The sequence below is a fragment of the Crinia signifera genome, chromosome 11 (genome assembly GCF_055691185.1).
Source record: "Crinia signifera chromosome 11, ASM5569118v1, whole genome shotgun sequence".
Classification (NCBI taxonomy): domain Eukaryota; kingdom Metazoa; phylum Chordata; class Amphibia; order Anura; family Myobatrachidae; genus Crinia; species Crinia signifera.
In genome coordinates this window covers 56,776,894-56,794,139 of record NC_139227.1, presented here as the reverse complement: position 1 = coordinate 56,794,139, position 17,246 = coordinate 56,776,894, and the positions used below count along the sequence as shown (strand labels likewise).

The 17,246-nt window shown below is 41.8% G+C and overlaps 2 protein-coding genes across 5 annotated transcripts in view; one reads left to right on the top strand and one right to left on the bottom strand.

Moving 5' to 3' along the window:
- Nucleotides 1–17,246, bottom strand: part of LOC146046056 (cyclic nucleotide-gated channel beta-1-like) — a 415,388-nt gene that overhangs the window by 51,364 nt on the left and 346,778 nt on the right. The window lies entirely within an intron of this gene.
- The window catches only part of LOC146045671 (uncharacterized), a 57,819-nt gene that overhangs the window by 7,383 nt on the left and 33,190 nt on the right, over nucleotides 1–17,246 (top strand). The gene's annotated exons all lie outside the window — the stretch shown is intronic.

The following is a 17,246-nucleotide window of genomic DNA, read 5'->3' as shown; positions in this document are numbered from 1 at the left end:
GACGATCCTTGTTATACAACAGGTTAATAAAGATATCTCCCATGTATAACAGGAGATTAATATATGTGAAAGTAATGGTATTACATGTCTTAATGCGGATGCTTCTGCGGAGTGGCTCACCAGGCTTGAGAAGGCAGTGTTGAAATTTAGAGCAGAACTACTCGTTTTAAAAAAATCAAAGTATAGGAAAGTTAAAGATGATTATAAGGAGGCAAGGGTTTACCCGTGGTTAACGGGACAACCGGCTAGACGTTCATGGAGAGGGAATTTTGGCAATAGGAGGAGAGAAGAGGTTGAATTCACAGATGTGGATTCCTCACAGAGCAAGACAGACCAGCCATCTAGAGGGGCATCAGCTGCTTTTTTAGGAGAGGGGGCGTTCACGCGCAACAAGACAAAAGGAAAAAAACCTGCAGGAGGGGGGGACCAAGCACAGAAAAATCAAGAGGACGGAGGAGGAACAGGAATTGATGGTATTCAACCTCTCCAGTCATCATCTCACACAGGCCGAGACCAATGTATTGAATAAGGGTTTGACATTCGTGCCAACCTTTAAACAGAGGCCTTTTGACTGTGAGACGGAACTATACCGATTCCATAGACAGTTGAGGTTGAAAGACTATTTCTCAAAATATGGAGATAGTCCTCAAAACCCTGTAATGAACCCCTTTAAAGTACGGTCCTCGTTTGACCCCCCAAGCAACAATGCCTCGATTGAGACATTCATGAGACTTGTCCGCAGGGACGTATTACCTGAAGTCAGAAAGGGACATATTCACCGGTCCAACTTGACACGTGATGAGTCACAGGCATTGAAGACATTACTTGAGAATAAACAACTGATCATCCGCCCCGCCGATAAAGGCGGGGGCATAGTCATTTTGGACCGTGATGAATATGTCAAAGAGGTTTTACGTCAGTTGAGTGACGAAGCATGCTACAAAAAAATACGATTTGACCCCACAGTCAATTATAAAACAGAAATTGACTCCATTATTGGCTTGGGTCTGTCCAATGGGTGGATAGATGAGGGGATATCGGATTTCCTTATACAGGAATTCTCACGGATACCCCTCATTTATGTCTTACCCAAGATACATAAATCGCTTGTGTCTCCACCGGGGAGACCCATAATCTCCTCCATAGGGTCACTATGTCAACCCATTTCCCAGTTTATCGACTTTCATCTCCAGGACGTAGTACAGAGTACTCCTGATTGGCTACGTGATACTACACACTTTTTAAACAGGCATTCTGAGTTTGGTGAGCCACCCCCAATGAGTATGCTGGTGACCATGGATGTCACCAGCCTGTATACTAACATTGGCCACGAGGAGGGAGTGGTGGTAGTTAGACGGGTTCTTTCGGCAAGCTCTCACTACACCGATCCAACCATTGAATTTCTGATTTTAGTTATTTTTGCATAAAAATATTTTTTTGTTTGACAATACTTTTTATTTACAGCTTAGAGGGACCGCGATGGGGTCAAACATGGCCCCATCGTATGCCAACCTCTTTATGTATGATTTTGAGAGTAAGCATATCATGTCGGATGTTGATTTTTCTAAATTTATACCTTTTTATGTAAGATACATTGACGATTTGTTTTTTGTTTGGACTGGTGGGGCGAAATGTAATAGGGTGTGATTTTTTAGACATGTGCGATTTTTGGTCAAAAACGGCCGAAATCGCACATTTTCCGAAAATCGCACATTTAATAGGTTGAAAATCGCGGTAAAAAATCGCACTTTTTACCGCGAAATTGCACTTTTCGAAGTGCGATTTTTAGTCACATTTCAATTCGCATCCAGATGTTTTCCCATTATAAAGTATACAACTCGCAAATGTAATAGGGTGCGATTTTTGGTCAATGTTACCAAAAATCGCAAAAAAAATAGACCAGGTTCTGACAGGCGAATTTGACAGAACCATGCACAGATCATTGAGATCTGTGCATGGTTCTGTTAATAAAAATGTGTAAAATTGTTTTTATAAAAAAAAAACGACGTGGGGTCCCCCCTTCTAAGCATAACCAGCCCCGGGCTCATTGAGCCGGACCTGGTTCCAAAAATACGGGGGGACAAAAAGCATAGGGGTCCCCCGTATTTCTGAAACCAGCCCCGGACTCTTGGACCGGTCCTGGTTCCAAAAATACGGGGGACAAAAAATCTGGGGGTCCCCCGTATTTTGAAACCAGCACCGGGCTCCAACAGCCCGCTGTGTCATGCCACAGCCGGGGGACACTTTTTATACAAGGTCCCCCGGCCAAAACATGAGCACCGTGGCTGGTCAGCCTTGGACGGGGTACCTGGAGGAGTGGGGACCCCCCCAATAAAGGGGTCCCCCCCCCCAGGCTTCACCCGTCCAGGGCTGAAGCCTGGGGCTGTCACCGGCGTCCGTGGCCAGTGGACGCCGGCCTGATAGGGTTAAATCCATCATACATATCATTACATTGCTTTTTACCGGCGAACTACAAGTGCCAGCAGACCTCCCCCGCATGCTGGGACTTGGAGAACCACAAGTCCCAGCATGCGGGGCATTAATGGGCCCGCTGGGACTTGTAGTCCACCTGTAAAAAGAATGTTTATAAAAAACACACACACAGAGAAGTACAAGTTTATTACACACACACACCTCAATTTTACACCAGCATACTTACCATTCCTGGATCCAGCGCTGGTCTGGCTGCTTCACAGCCGGCTCCCCCCGCACTGACAGGCAGCGGGGAGAACCGGCTTTCTCCGTTGCTTCTAACAGCTTCTGTAGCGCTGTCCGAGTGCTACAGAGGCTGAGAGCGTGATTGGCTGAGCTACAGTATGCGTCTCCATGGAGACGCATAGCTCAGCCAATCAGGACTGAGCTATGCGTCTCCATGGAGACGCATACTGTAGCTCAGCCAATCACGCTCTCAGCCTCTGTAGCACTCGGACAGCGCTACAGAAGCTGTTAGAAGCAACGGAGAAAGCCGGTTCTCCCCGCTGCCTGTCAGTGCGGGGGGAGCCGGCTGTGAAGCAGCCAGACCAGCGCTGGATCCAGGAATGGTAAGTATGCTGGTGTAAAATTGAGGTGTGTGTGTGTAATAAACTTGTACTTCTCTGTGTGTGTGTTTTTTATAAACATTCTTTTTACAGGTGGACTACAAGTCCCAGCGGGCCCATTAATGCCCCGCATGCTGGGACTTGTGGTTCTCCAAGTCCCAGCATGCGGGGGAGGTCTGCTGGCACTTGTAGTTCGCCGGTAAAAAGCAATGTAATGATATGTATGATGGATTTAACCCTATCAGGCCGGCGTCCACTGGCCACGGACGCCGGTGACAGCCCCGGGCTTCAGCCCTGGACGGGTGAAGCCTGGGGGGGGGGACCCCTTTATTGGCGGGTCCCCACTCCTCCAGGTACCCCGTCCAAGGCTGACCAGCCACGGTGCTCATGTTTTGGCCGGGGGACCTTGTATAAAAAGTGTCCCCCGGCTGTGGCATGACACCGCGGGCTGTTGGAGCCCGGTGCTGGTTTCAAAATACGGGGGACCCCAGATTTTTTGTCCCCCGTATTTTTGGAACCAGGACCGGTCCAAGAGTCCGGGGCTGGTTTCAGAAATACGGGGGACCCCTATGCTTTTTGTCCCCCCGTATTTTTGGAACCAGGTCCGGCTCAATGAGCCCGGGGCTGGTTATGCTTAGGAGGGGGGACCCCACGCCGTTTTTTTTTTTACTTTTTTTTTTTGGAACAAAATCGCATTTATGAAAATGCGCACATTTTCATGACTGAAAATGCGCACATTTTCATGACTAAAAATCGCGGCAAATCGCATTTTTTGCCGCTAATTCGCATCTCATTACATATGCGAATTCGCGGCAAAAAACGCGATTTTTAAAGGTGCGATTTCTGGCGAGTTTGGAACTCGTCCAAAAATCGCACCCTATTACATTTCGCCCCTGGTGAGAGATTGTTGTTGGACTTCGTGATGCGGCTTAACTCCCTCCCGGGGTCCATCAGGTTTACCCACATGGCGAGTAGTGTTGCATTGGACACTGGATGTATCTGTGTCCATCTCGGATGGGAAGTTTGTAACAGAGTTGTTTAGAAAACCAACGGACAAAAATAGTCTATTATTGGCCACTAGCTTTCACCCTCAACCCTTAAAAAAGGGACTCCCGTATGCCCAACTCCTGAGGGCAGTACGGATTACGTCACGACGAGTGGACCTCCCTATAGTTCTGGAGCGAATGGGCAAATGCTTCTCAGATAGGGGCTATATAGGGCTCTAAAGAAATGAATGAAGCTAAGAGTAAATGTCTGTCTCTAAATAGGTCTGATATTTTGCAAAATGTGAACAGGAAGGATGACAAGATGGATAGGATGGTGCTTTCAAATACATTCTCCATCACTTCAGGCAAGTTGAGATCCACGATACTTAATCATTGGCACATCCTGAGTACGGACCCGATACTAGGTGAACAGTGCAAAAGACCCCCACTCTTCTGCTATAAATGCAGTAGAAATATTAAACAACAAATTGTGTACTCGGACATTAATCCTAGAGTGGACAGAGTGGGTACCTGGTTGAGTGCACGAAAGGGTGCCTTCAAATGCTCTGGGTGCGTCAACTGTAAACATATTATTATGGGCAGCAATTGGCAGCATAAGACCACCGGCCGCACATACGAATTGAAGCACCGTATGGACACAAAGTTTGTCATCTATATAGTCATCTGCCCATGTCTGAAAGTATATGTGGGAAAAACTGTCAGGACGCTGAAGGAGAGGATTGCAGCTCATCGCTCCTTGGTTAAGAAAGTGTTGACAAAAGTGGATAACACCACCCCTCCTGTCGCAAGACACTTTGCAAATAGTGGGCACCGAATGTGTGACTTCAAGTTTATGCCGAAAGACCATATCTCTCCCTTGAGGAGAGGGGGAGACAGACATAAGAAACTGCTCCAGCGAGAAAGCCAATGGATATATGATTTGCAAACGCTTGCTCCTGAAGGCCTTAATGAGGAACTTAAGATGTCCGTATTTATTTGAGTGATGTGGGTAATACCTGGTGGACCAAAATATTGGGTCAGTTGTTGACCTAATGTGGTCTCCCTATTTAAATGTAATATCTGTATACTTAACCTCTTGTACAGTAATATTCTCATAGGTTTCCTTTATTTTTTTAATTTTATTTTTATTTGGAATTTTGTTATGTTGTTAATAACACGTTCCCTGTGTGATGATCATTAGGCGATACTGAAGTAATTGAAATAGCTTCTGCTAAGCAGCGCTATGTAACAAGCACTCAGTGTAATATATACCAAGTAATGAGGACACCTAAGGAGTGATCGCACACAGGGGTACGTGTATCCGTTTAATTTACTTTGTTTTGGTGTGTAATTCCTTTCTTTTCTAGAGTAATAATGTGTAGATGAAGGAAGCACCGGGTATCCATGGGGACGGGATGCGCCTTTGACAACATCCGGCGAGTGTGCGGCTAATCTATCTCCCGGCGGCGTGGTCACAGATCTTTAGTTCCACTTCCTGTGACGAATGTCCGGAAGTCGGAGCGAGTGACGGGACTACGGCGCGGTGATGAGATGGCGGCAGCTTGGAGTCGGATGCACCCCTCCCGTGGGTAAGTATGGTGTGTTCCACTCTCTCTTAAGGCTGGCCTCAGTCCACTTACTGTGCTACACCCTTTGAGAAAGGCGTGGATACGCCTAAATGGGTGATTCAGTCCCACGGTCTTGTTATGCCGCATCAACTGGTATTTATAATTGTATTAAGTCTGCCTATATGATTGCTGCCCGTGGAAGAGGTAATATGGCCTTTATCCATACTTACATGGAATAAATTTTGAACTTGTTTTGCATTTACTTGAGGTGCAGGTCCTATCATTGTTTTTCTGCTGGGTACTCTGGTATATGACTATATATATATATATATATATATATATATATATATATATATATATATATATATACATATATATATATATATTTATGGTACTTGTTTAGTTTCACGGCGGCAGATAAATCGCATGCGATATCGCATAAGATTTGATGTGCAATGCGATTTTAGTACCTGTTCATAATCCGACTATCCACTATGGCACAGAGCTGATTTTATATGGTGTGGCGATTTCAGCGAGGCGAGTGGACGCGGATTACGTTACATGTATTCCGTGGCAAGTGCAGCGAGCCCCGCGAGGGGACACGGAATACATGTAAAGTAATCCGCGTCCCCTCGCAGGGCTCGCCATGCTTCAATCAATGCAATATCACTAGATTATTGCGCTGGATATGAGCAGTCGCTAATAACACTAGATCCCCTACTAGAGGGATCTAAACAATCCAATACACAACCCAATAGTGTTATACAGCGCCCATATGAATGAAACTTGCAATGTGATTTTCTCTGTCTTTCCTACCTCTTAAACAATTATCATCAACCAAGACTTCTTCTTAAATATAAAACATTTATTGTAAAACTTAAAAACTGGTTCACTTGAAATAGAAGTATTTTCTTGGGATTGGGGATCATACCAAGTACTCGACGCATTTCGTCTCTTTATGAGACTTCATATACTTTTAGTATAAATCTATAAAAGCATAACATAATTGTAAATATATACAATAGGAAAGACATACATTTAATTTAACAATGATCTATTTTACAGCTTATCATGAAAGACATTGAATAAGAACGAGATGGAGAACAGAAGGGGTCCAGAATAGATAAACAGCGGAGGTAATTATGAAAAGTCTGTTATATTTAACAATAATTAAATTCATCTGTGGATACTTTGAAAATTTAGTAGAAATGTTTTTTTTTTATTTTTATTTTTGTTTTAGATTAAAATGGTGTTGTACCTTTAAGGATTTGAAGCAGTTTTAATTCTTAATGGAGATTTTTTTGGAGGTATGTGCCAATTAGATTATTTTAGATAGGATATTATATTTTACTATGGAAAAACAGATAATTAGGTTGTTTATCCACCTTTTATGTATACCACCATTTGACACTCTCTATCTAAGCCCAAAAAGTAAGAAGTAATTGCTTCATCTCGCCTTTTTTGGAAGTATGTACAAATTACAAATATTTTAGATTTTTATATGTATTAATGGATCAAATAGATCAGCGGTTTTCAAACTGTGGGTCCTGACCCCAAAGTGGGTTCTGACTTCTCAGCATGGGGTCGTGACTCCATTTAGCTAACCATCAGGCTGATGGCTTTTCTAATCTCAGTCAGTGATATAAGGAGTCTGAAAAATCAGTTGAATTGTCTGTTACTTTAGACTCTTCCCATCATGTTGTGCCTCCACAATGCTGCCATGTATGTGCTGTCTACTGACTGCACGTGTGATGTGATGACCTTCTGCAGTAACTTGCTGGGGTCCTGTAATTAATTCTATTGTCTGATGGGGTCACAGAGCAAAATAGTTCGAGGACCCCTGAAATAGATAATAAGGTCTCGCATCTACCCTTAGGCTAATGGACCTCACTACATTTGGGCACCCGTATTTTTACGAACATAATTTTCCTTCTGGAGTATTACTCTACTATGAAACCTATTGTGCGATGAGATCACTATTCACCTAAAATGGTATGTATATTAGGATGTATATCCATATTGTAAATTCGGCATATATCATTATTTTGATGGGCCGTATTATATTACTACTAATTTAGGCACATCTTTTAAAACAAAGGAAGATTGAGGATGATGAAATAATCACCTTCAAATATTTAAGGTTTAGATCAGGGTATAAAATCCCCTATAAATGATTAACGTGTATAGTGTTAGAATTAAAGTTATTTATTCTAAATAGAGAAGTATGGGAGACAATCTTTCCTTCCTCTTACCTCTATATAGCCTATGCATGTGTACTCTCCAGTGTCAAATAGGCAAGTGATTCAATGTGGGTTCTAGTGAAGATATTTATAGGGATAGCTTAGTGATATCACTTCCTATAGTGTATAATTAAACTAATATTAGTTCTTAATTAAATTAAACTTTAATTTATATTTTTACAATCCTACATAATCTTATTGTAAGGATATATTTATAAGTTAGGAGTGTTCCAATTTTTTATATATATAATTAATTGTACCATGTGGAAGCAAACTCTGTGCTGGATGTGACAAATACATAGGAGATTTAAACCTATAGTTTTTTTATCATCTGATCTGAGGTAAGGTGGGCAATCTACTGGCCGGAGTGACGGGGTTCACAAACCCCTACAAATATAAGAATAAACTTAATTATATAGCTTGCATTCCACCTGTACGCTGGTGGAATGCACAGCCATTTCCCAGGATGTAATCCGGTCATGCTGGTGATACCCCGTCATAGTTAGAATTATGGCCTGCGTTCCACCTGTCCGTAGGTGGAACGCACAGCCATTTTTAGAACTTGGATATATGCGGTTTGCGTATTGAATATCAATAAATTTGATACTTTTCACATCTCTTTCTAAAGGTTGAAATGATGAAGATACTGCTTTTTAAAAAATTTGAATAATTTTATAATTGATCGTTAATTTTGGACTTATATATATCAAATAGATGAAAATGAATTAGTTCATCCTGTGGCCTTATTAAGATCATTGTGTCATTTTATGTATTAAGTCATTATAATACCCCTTATTACCCCTACATAATCTTATTGTAAGGATCTATTTATAAGTTAGGAGTGTTTTAATTTTTTATATATATAATTAATTTTACCTTGTGGATGTACTCTCCATGCTGGATGTGACAAATACATAGGGGATTTAAACCTAAAGTTTTTTTATCATCTGATCTAAGGTGGGCAATCTACTGGCCAGAGTGACGGGGTTCACAAACCCCTACAAATATAAGAATAAACTTAATTATATGGCTTGCATTCCACCTGTCCGCTGGTGGAACGCACAGCCATTTCCCAGGATGTAATCCGGTCACGTGATACCCCGTCATAGTTAGAATTATGGCCTGCATTCCACCCATCCGTAGGTGGAACGCACAGCCGTTTTTAGAACTTGGATATATGCGGTTTGCGTTCCACCTTATCGTGGGTGGAACACACAGCCATTTTTACTTATACTAACTATATTAGTGCTCACCTGTTAATCTTTTTGGGGCACACCATGGTTTTAATAATGTGGCAGCAATCTCTCATTTCCATACTAGCGCTAACTGACACCCCTTTTAATAAATCTCTATAGAGGGGTCTAGTAATATATATCGGCTGTTTTTGTGAATGGATATTATAATACCAATCTTATAGGTATGCTAAAGAGGAGGTTTGAATTAGATGATTTTAATTACAAAAAATAATAAGGGGTATTATAATGACTTAATACATAAAATGGCACAATGATCTTAATAAGGCCACAGGATGAACTAATTCATTTTCATCTATTTGATATATATAAGTCCAAAATTAACGATCAATTATAAAATTATTCAAATTTTTTAAAAAGCAGTATCTTGGTCATTTCAACCTTTAGAAAGAGATGTGAAAAGTATCAAATTTATTGATATTCAATACGCAAACCGCATATATCCAAGTTCTAAAAATGGCTGTGCGTTCCACCTACGGACAGGTGGAACGCAGGCCATAATTCTAACTATGACGGGGTATCACCGGCATGACCGGATTACATCCTGGGAAATGGCTGTGCATTCCACCAGCGGACAGGTGGAATGCAAGCTATATAATTAAGTTTATTCTTATATTTGTAGGGGTTTGTGATCAGATCAGATGATAAAAAGACTATAGGTTTAAATCTCCTATGTATTTGTCACATCCAGCACAGAGTTTGCTTCCACATGGTACAATTAATTATATATATAAAAAATTGGAACACTCCTAACTTATAAATATATCCTTACAATAAGATTATGTAGGATTGTAAAAATATAAATTAAAGTTTAATTTAATTAACAACTAATATTAGTTTAATTATACACTATAGGAAGTGATGTCACTAAGCTATCCCTATAAATACCCTCACTAGAACCCACATTGATTCACTTGCCTTTTGGACACTGGAGAGTACACATGCATAAGCTATATAGAGGTAAGAGGAAGAAAAGATTGTCTCCCATACTTCTCTATTTAGAATAAATAACTTTAATTCTAACACTATACACATTTATCATATATGGGGGATTTTATACCCTGATCTAAACCTTAAATATTTGAAGGTGATTGTTTCATCGATTTTTAAGGTATGTGCCAATTAGATTATTTTGGATAGGATATTATATTTTACTATGGAAAAACAGATAATTAGGTTGTTTATCCACCTTTAGGTTACAAAAATAAGATCCATACCACCATTTGATACTCTCTATCTAAGCCCAAAAGTAAGAAGTAATTGCTTCATCTCGCCTTTTTTAGGAGGTATGTACAAATTTCTTATATATTAGATTTTATATGTATTAATGGATCAAATAGATAATAAGGTCTCGCATCTACCCTTAGGCTAAGGGCCCTCACTACATTTGGGCACCCGTATTTATACGAACATAATTTTCCTTCTGGAGTATTACTCTCCTATGAAACCTATTGTGCGATGAGATCACTATTCACCTAAAATGGTATGTATATGAGGATGTATATCCATATTGTAAATTCGGCACATATCATTATTTTGATGGCCCGTATTATATTACTACTACTTTAGGCTCTTTTTTTGAAACAAAGGAAGATTGAGGATTGGTAGAGCCCTAAACTTAGGATAAACAAATACAGGTATAATGAATTTTTAAAGATAATATAGTAATATGTAGAAATGAATATATTTACACTTCCTGTACTTGATTTATTACATTTTATTTGCAGTAAATATTTTTAATACTTCAAACATCCGTTGTGGAGAAATCTTTTTGATCTCCATTAAGAATTAAAACTGGTTCAAATCCTTAAAGGTACGACACCATTTTAATCTAAAAAAATAATTTTCAAGAAAACCATTTCTACAAAATTTTCAAAGTATCCACAGATGAATTTAATTATTGTTGAATATAACAGACTTTTCATCATTACCTCCGCTGTTCATCTATTCTGGACCCCTTCTGCTCTCCATCTCGTTCTTATTCAATGTCTTTCATGATAAGCTGTAAAATAGATCATTGTTAAATGAAATGTATGTCTTTCCTATTGTATATATTTACAATTATGTTCTGCTTTTATAGATTCATACTAAAAGTATCAAACCCCTGATGAAGCCTCATAAAGAGACGAAACGCGTCGAGTACTTGGTATGATCCCCAATCCCAAGAAAATACTTCCATTTCAAGTGAACCAGATTTTCTATGTTTTACAATAAATGTTTTATATTTAAGAAGAAGTCTTGGTTGATGATAATTGTTATAATTGTTTAAGAGGTAGGCAGAGAAAATCACATTGCAAGTTTCATTCATACATATTATAGAATTATAGATAGATATAGATATATATAGTAGAACAGGGTCCAGCACTCCAAGAAACGGCATCTGTAAGTGATCGGAGCCACCACTGCAGATATGCAAATGTAAAGATATGGAAGGTGCAGCACTCACGATACAAGCTCAGGAACACAGCATAACGCCTTTAGGTAACTTCAATGTTTCAAAATGTAATATTTTGTAATCAGGATAAAAGCCAAAACATACACTGACCTTAATATAGCAGTGACACACCACATGCAGAAACGGGCGCAGTGGACGGGACCACACACCTGCCCCTTCGTCCATAATGAATGACGTCATCCTCAGGGGACGCTCATTCAGTGCCTTCACCATCACCATGGAAACAGTACACAAAATCAAGAATAAACTGCCGAATCTCTGTAATATAATAACAATCTATAAACATCATCATATAAATTACCAAACATGATATAGCAGTGTTAGCGAAAGACACCTAAAGGAAAATGTTCATTTAATCCATGTGGGAAGATTGCATCCAGCTGTTGGGTCCACCATGTTTCTTTCTGCAAAAGTGCTCTAGTGCGATCACCACCTCTCCTGGAGGGGGGGGGGGATGCAATCAATTATACTGTATCTCAAGCTAGATAGGGGATGTCGTTTTTGGGCAAAATGCCTGGCTACAGGCTGATCGCTCTTGGCGCTTGCAAGAGCATTGCGGATGGAATGTCTGTGCATTTCCTTTAGGTGTCTTTCGCTAACACTGCTATATCGTGTTTGGTAATTTATATGATGATATTTATAGATTGTTATCATATTACAGAGATTCGGCAGTTTATTTTTGATTTTGTGTACTGTTTCTATGGTGATGGTGAAGTCACTGAATGAGCATTCCCTGAGGATGATGTCATTCCTTAGGGACGAAGGGGCGGGTGTGTGGTCCCATCCACTGCCCCCGTTTCTGCACGTGGTGTGTCACTGCTATATTAAGGTCAGTGTATGTTTTGGCTTTTATCCTGATGACAAAATATTACATTTTGAAACGTTGAAGTTACATAAAGGCGTTATGCTGTGTTCCTGAGCTTGTACGTGAGCAGTGGAGGGTGCAGGGGGTGCAGCTGCTATGGGGCCCGGCCACTTGGGGGGCCCCAAAGCCCAGTCCCCCTCTGCACCACACTTCCATAGTTGCGCCAGTAGTGATAGGGGATAATAAGAGAGAGGGGGTATCGCCGGGACCCTGAACAGGCTGAACTCACTGTGACTGTGCTCACTGCTCAGCCGGAGCCTAGTGAAGACAGGACAGGGGACAGGAGACAGGAGACACTCGTGAGATGATGGTGACATCATCATCTCACGACAGCAGGAACCTATGCAGTGGCGGCCGCGCGGCGCGGGAGCAGAAGCAGAGAGATTCCTTCTTCAAGTGCCCGCTCTCAGCACCCACTCCCCGCACGCCTCTCTCCAGATAAGCCGCTCCTGTAAACCAGCGGAGGTCCCCCTGACTGCTGCTCAGGGGAAGGTGCATGCACCCCCGGCAGTGACCTGCACTGCAAGGACGTAGGACCTGCTGACGCCAGTCCCGGCCATAGAACACCAGGTAAAGCAGTGAGTAAATTAAAAGAAAAATGTTACTCTGTTCCATCCAGCGTGTCACCTCTGTTACCACCATCTTGTCCCTGCTCTCTCTGTAGTTACTCCTGCCCTCCATCCTGACCCCACGGAGCTGTCATGTCCCCTCTGTCCTGTTCTTGCTGACATGTCCCTGTTCCTCTCTGTCCTTGTCCTGTCACCACTGTACTGTCTTCTCTGTCCCTGTCCTGTCCCCTCTGTCCTGGTGCTGTCGCTCATTTCTCCTGTCCTTATCCTCTCGGTCCTTGTCCTGTCACCACTGTACTGTCTTCTCTTTCCCTGTCCTGTTACCTCTGTAGTGTTCCTGTCACTCATCTCTCCTGTCCCCTTGATCCTTTATCTTCTCCTTCTGTCCTGGTCTTGACACCTCTGTTGTAGCCCTGTTACGTGTTACAGGATACATACAATAACCCAGTGATGGTTGGTATCCCAATGCGGAGAATCCCGACAGGGCTCCGTAACTGCCATAACCCTATCCCCCTTACCCTAAATCCCTTCCCCTGCAGCCTGACCATATTCCTCCCTAATAGTGCCTTAACCTAACCCCCTCACCCCCTAGCCTAACACAAACCCCAGCTTCCCACAGCCTAACACTAACTTCCCCCTCCATAGCCTAACCCTGTCCTGCCTTGTCTTTTGTCCTGTCACCAATGTCATGTCCCTGCCACCCCTGTTCAGTATATCCTGGTCCAGTCATATCTGTCCTTACCTTCTCCCTGTCAGCTCTATCCTGACCCTGTCACATCTGTCCTGACTGTTTCACTTCTTTCCTGCTGTCCCCTCTCTCCTGTTCCCAGTCGTTTCCCTGTCCTGTCACCCGTCTCTCTTGCCTTCCTGTTCTGTCGTGTCCCTGCCACCTCTGTCTGGTTTTGTCACCTCTGTGTTGGCCCTTTCCTTTTCACCTCTTTCCTGGTCCAGTTACATTTTATTCCTACGAGTCCCAATGGGTGTGTAATTATTTTTCACCACTGAGTGCCAATGAGGAGGGGGGCCCCATTCAAGATTTTGCTATGGGGCCCACTAAGTTCTAGTTACGCCCCTGATCGTGAGTGCTGCACCTTCCATATCTGTACATTTGCATATCTGCAGTGGAGGCACCGATTACTTACAGAAGCCGTTTCTTGGAGTGCCGGACCCTGTTCTACTACATGTAGTTGGCCGCATATGCCCAGTGCGTCTATCCTGTCCTTTTTGGCACCCAGCACTATATTACAAGACTGTCATACCACAGGCTATACCTGAAGTTCCAGTGTGGAATTTTTTATTGTTTTTTTTTTCACTAAGTGGTGTTTTTTTGAGAAACTGCCTTATCTCTGGGATTGTCCAGGTCTATCTGACGGAATATGGCAGAGGAGGAAGTACCGGGACTGTTCAATTTCCCCATCGGAAAAACATACACCTTCTCAGATGTGGAGGTGAATGCCATTATATTACAATATGGTCTGGAGGATGAAGCAGAGTCCCTATCTGCGGATATAGTATATTGAGATTTATTGTGGCTGAAGAAGAAAGAGGTGAATTAGTACCTACATGCCGTTTCATTGAGCGACTATTATAAAGTGAAAATGATCCCCAGGGGATTCAGGGTCAGGAACTGCCCGACTATAGGTCGCTATGACCCAGCGTTTTGCAAGCGATGGGTCGGAATACTGAATCACTGCTCCTTGGACCTGATGGTTCTAGTAATTGAACAATCCTCAAAAGACCTTGTGATTATTAAGGAGAAGATCGCCAAGTTTGAGGATGAGCATTTGGCTACATTGTCCACTGATTTCGACACCAACTGGTTGGACAGATTAAAATCCCAACTAACATCGTACAAAAAGGAATTAATATAATTCAAGAAAGAGAAATTGAGTAAGGTACAAGGGGACTATGAGAGACACACTGTGTACAGATGGCTGTCAGGGAATTCCACCGATGGACCTAAGCGCCCCTTTTTTCGGAGCAAACAATGTGGTAAACAACCACTGAGCCAATTTGATACAGACTCCTCACAGGATATACAGAGCTCCAATAGTGAGAGTGAGAGGCGTGCGGGAGATGCTGGCCCTTTTGGACCAAGAACCAGACAACCTCAGGCAAGGGGCAGGTTCAGAAGAGGCGCTACACCCACAAGGAACAACAGTATAAAAGGCAGAAGAAGAGCGGGCCGCCCCCGACAAAACCATAATATTCAATCTGTCCTCGTATGAGCTCTCCCCCAGTGAGGTAAAGCTATTAAATCGAGGTCACTCATTTGTACCCACAGTACCCTACAATGACCTACAGTGGAAAATCGAACAACATGAATTCCTGCATAAAATCAAATTAAGGGAATACTTTTTGAATAACCCATCTCCTTCTACTTTGCACCTAGAAGAGAATGCAGTACCTGAAGCGATTAAAAAATGTCGTTCCCCGTCGTCATTTGAACCCTATTCCACGAATGCTACCATTAGGAACTTCTCACAGGTCTTGGAGCAACAAATCAGTACCTCGACACAGCAACAAGAATCAATACATCCTAACTTATCAGTGTAAGAATGTGATGCTCTTAAAAGATTGAAATCTAATGATGCGCTAATTATCCGCCCCGCAGATAAAGGGGGTGCGGTAGTTCTGCAAGATATTGCAGACTATGACAGAGAAATTCAACGACAGTTATTGGACACTACTACATATAGGAAATTTACCAGCAATCCTACTCAAGTGTGCAGGAAACAGTTGGGTGATTTATTACAACAAGGTGTTGAACGACAAATAATTTCAGAAACCATTAAGAGTGTTTTACTACCTGCAGCTCCAAAAGTAACTATTTTTTATACCTTACCGAAGGTACATAAGGGAATAGATCCACCACCAGGACGCCCTATTGTTGCAGCACAGGGGTCTTTATTACAGCCGCTAGCGACTTTTATTGATGTTTTATTGCAGCCGCTTATAAAGGAGCAATCTTCTTACTTGCTGGATACCACAGATTTTCTGTTATCCCTAGAACCCTTCCGACAATCTCCACACATTGGATGTCTGGCAACTATCGATGTCACGAGTTTATATACATCTATACCACACACCATGGGACTTTCTGCGTTGAAGAGGTTTTTAACCGCTCATAGCGACTTTGACATCAACAAGACAGAGTTTATTCTGGCATCTATGGAATTTTTGTTGCAAAATATTTTATATTCTGTATAATGATGAATTTTATTTACAGTTATGTGGATGCTCAATGGGATCATCGGTCGCCCCATCATTTGCGAACATTTTTATGTTTTCAATAGAATTTGATGTTTTTTTCTCCAGTTCTACTTTTCAGGTTAATTGTTTAAACGATTTATATATTATTTATTTATTTTATGGCGAGGAGAACCAGCTTTACTCCAAAACCTCATTGAGAATCATAATTCCACAGAAAGCCCTATCAAATTTACTGCGGATTATAATTGCACTCAAGTGCATTTTCTAGATGTCGACATTAATCGACAAGATGACACGTTGGTAACAAGGGTTTACATTAAAGAGACAGATCGCAACACCATGTTGCAGCCCCAGAGCTGCCATCCGAGGAGGTTGATTAAGAGTTTACCCTACTCTCAAATGTTGCGGTATAGGAGGATAAATAGTGATGATAAGATCTGTGTCCAGCAATTAGATGAGTTCATTTGTAAGCTTGAGCAATGGGGTTTTGATAGACGGGAGTTACTGGTCTGTAAGGACCATGTCCTTAAATAAAATAGGAATGAGTTACTCACCACCAGAAAAACTGTACCAGAGGATGTTCTCCCCATGGTCACCCGTTACAACACTGCTGCCCCCGAGATTGTTTCCACTGTCAAGAAAAATTGGCCGATATTGGCCAGTGATAAATCGCTACCATTTGAGAAGCAAAGGGTTATGCTGTGCTTCACTTAAGGTCAAAATCTTAAACAATTACTGGTGAAAACTAATATTCAATTTAAATCTGTTGTGACTAATGCTGGCCACACATCAGACCAACTTTCCTCCAACCATCCAACTAGTTGCTTGGATGGAATAAAAATATGGTACTGTATGGGAGCAAAGGACAATCAGAAATGTGCTCACAAACCCAGGAAAATGGACAAAAACATTCAGTCAAACAGGTTCAACTACAGTGCCGTATCTGAGAAACAGTTTTTGTCCTTTTCCAGATTTTGGGAGCAAATTTCTGAAGTAAATATTACATTTGCTCCCATCCAGTACCATATTTTTATTCCATCCAAGCAACTAGTTGGATGG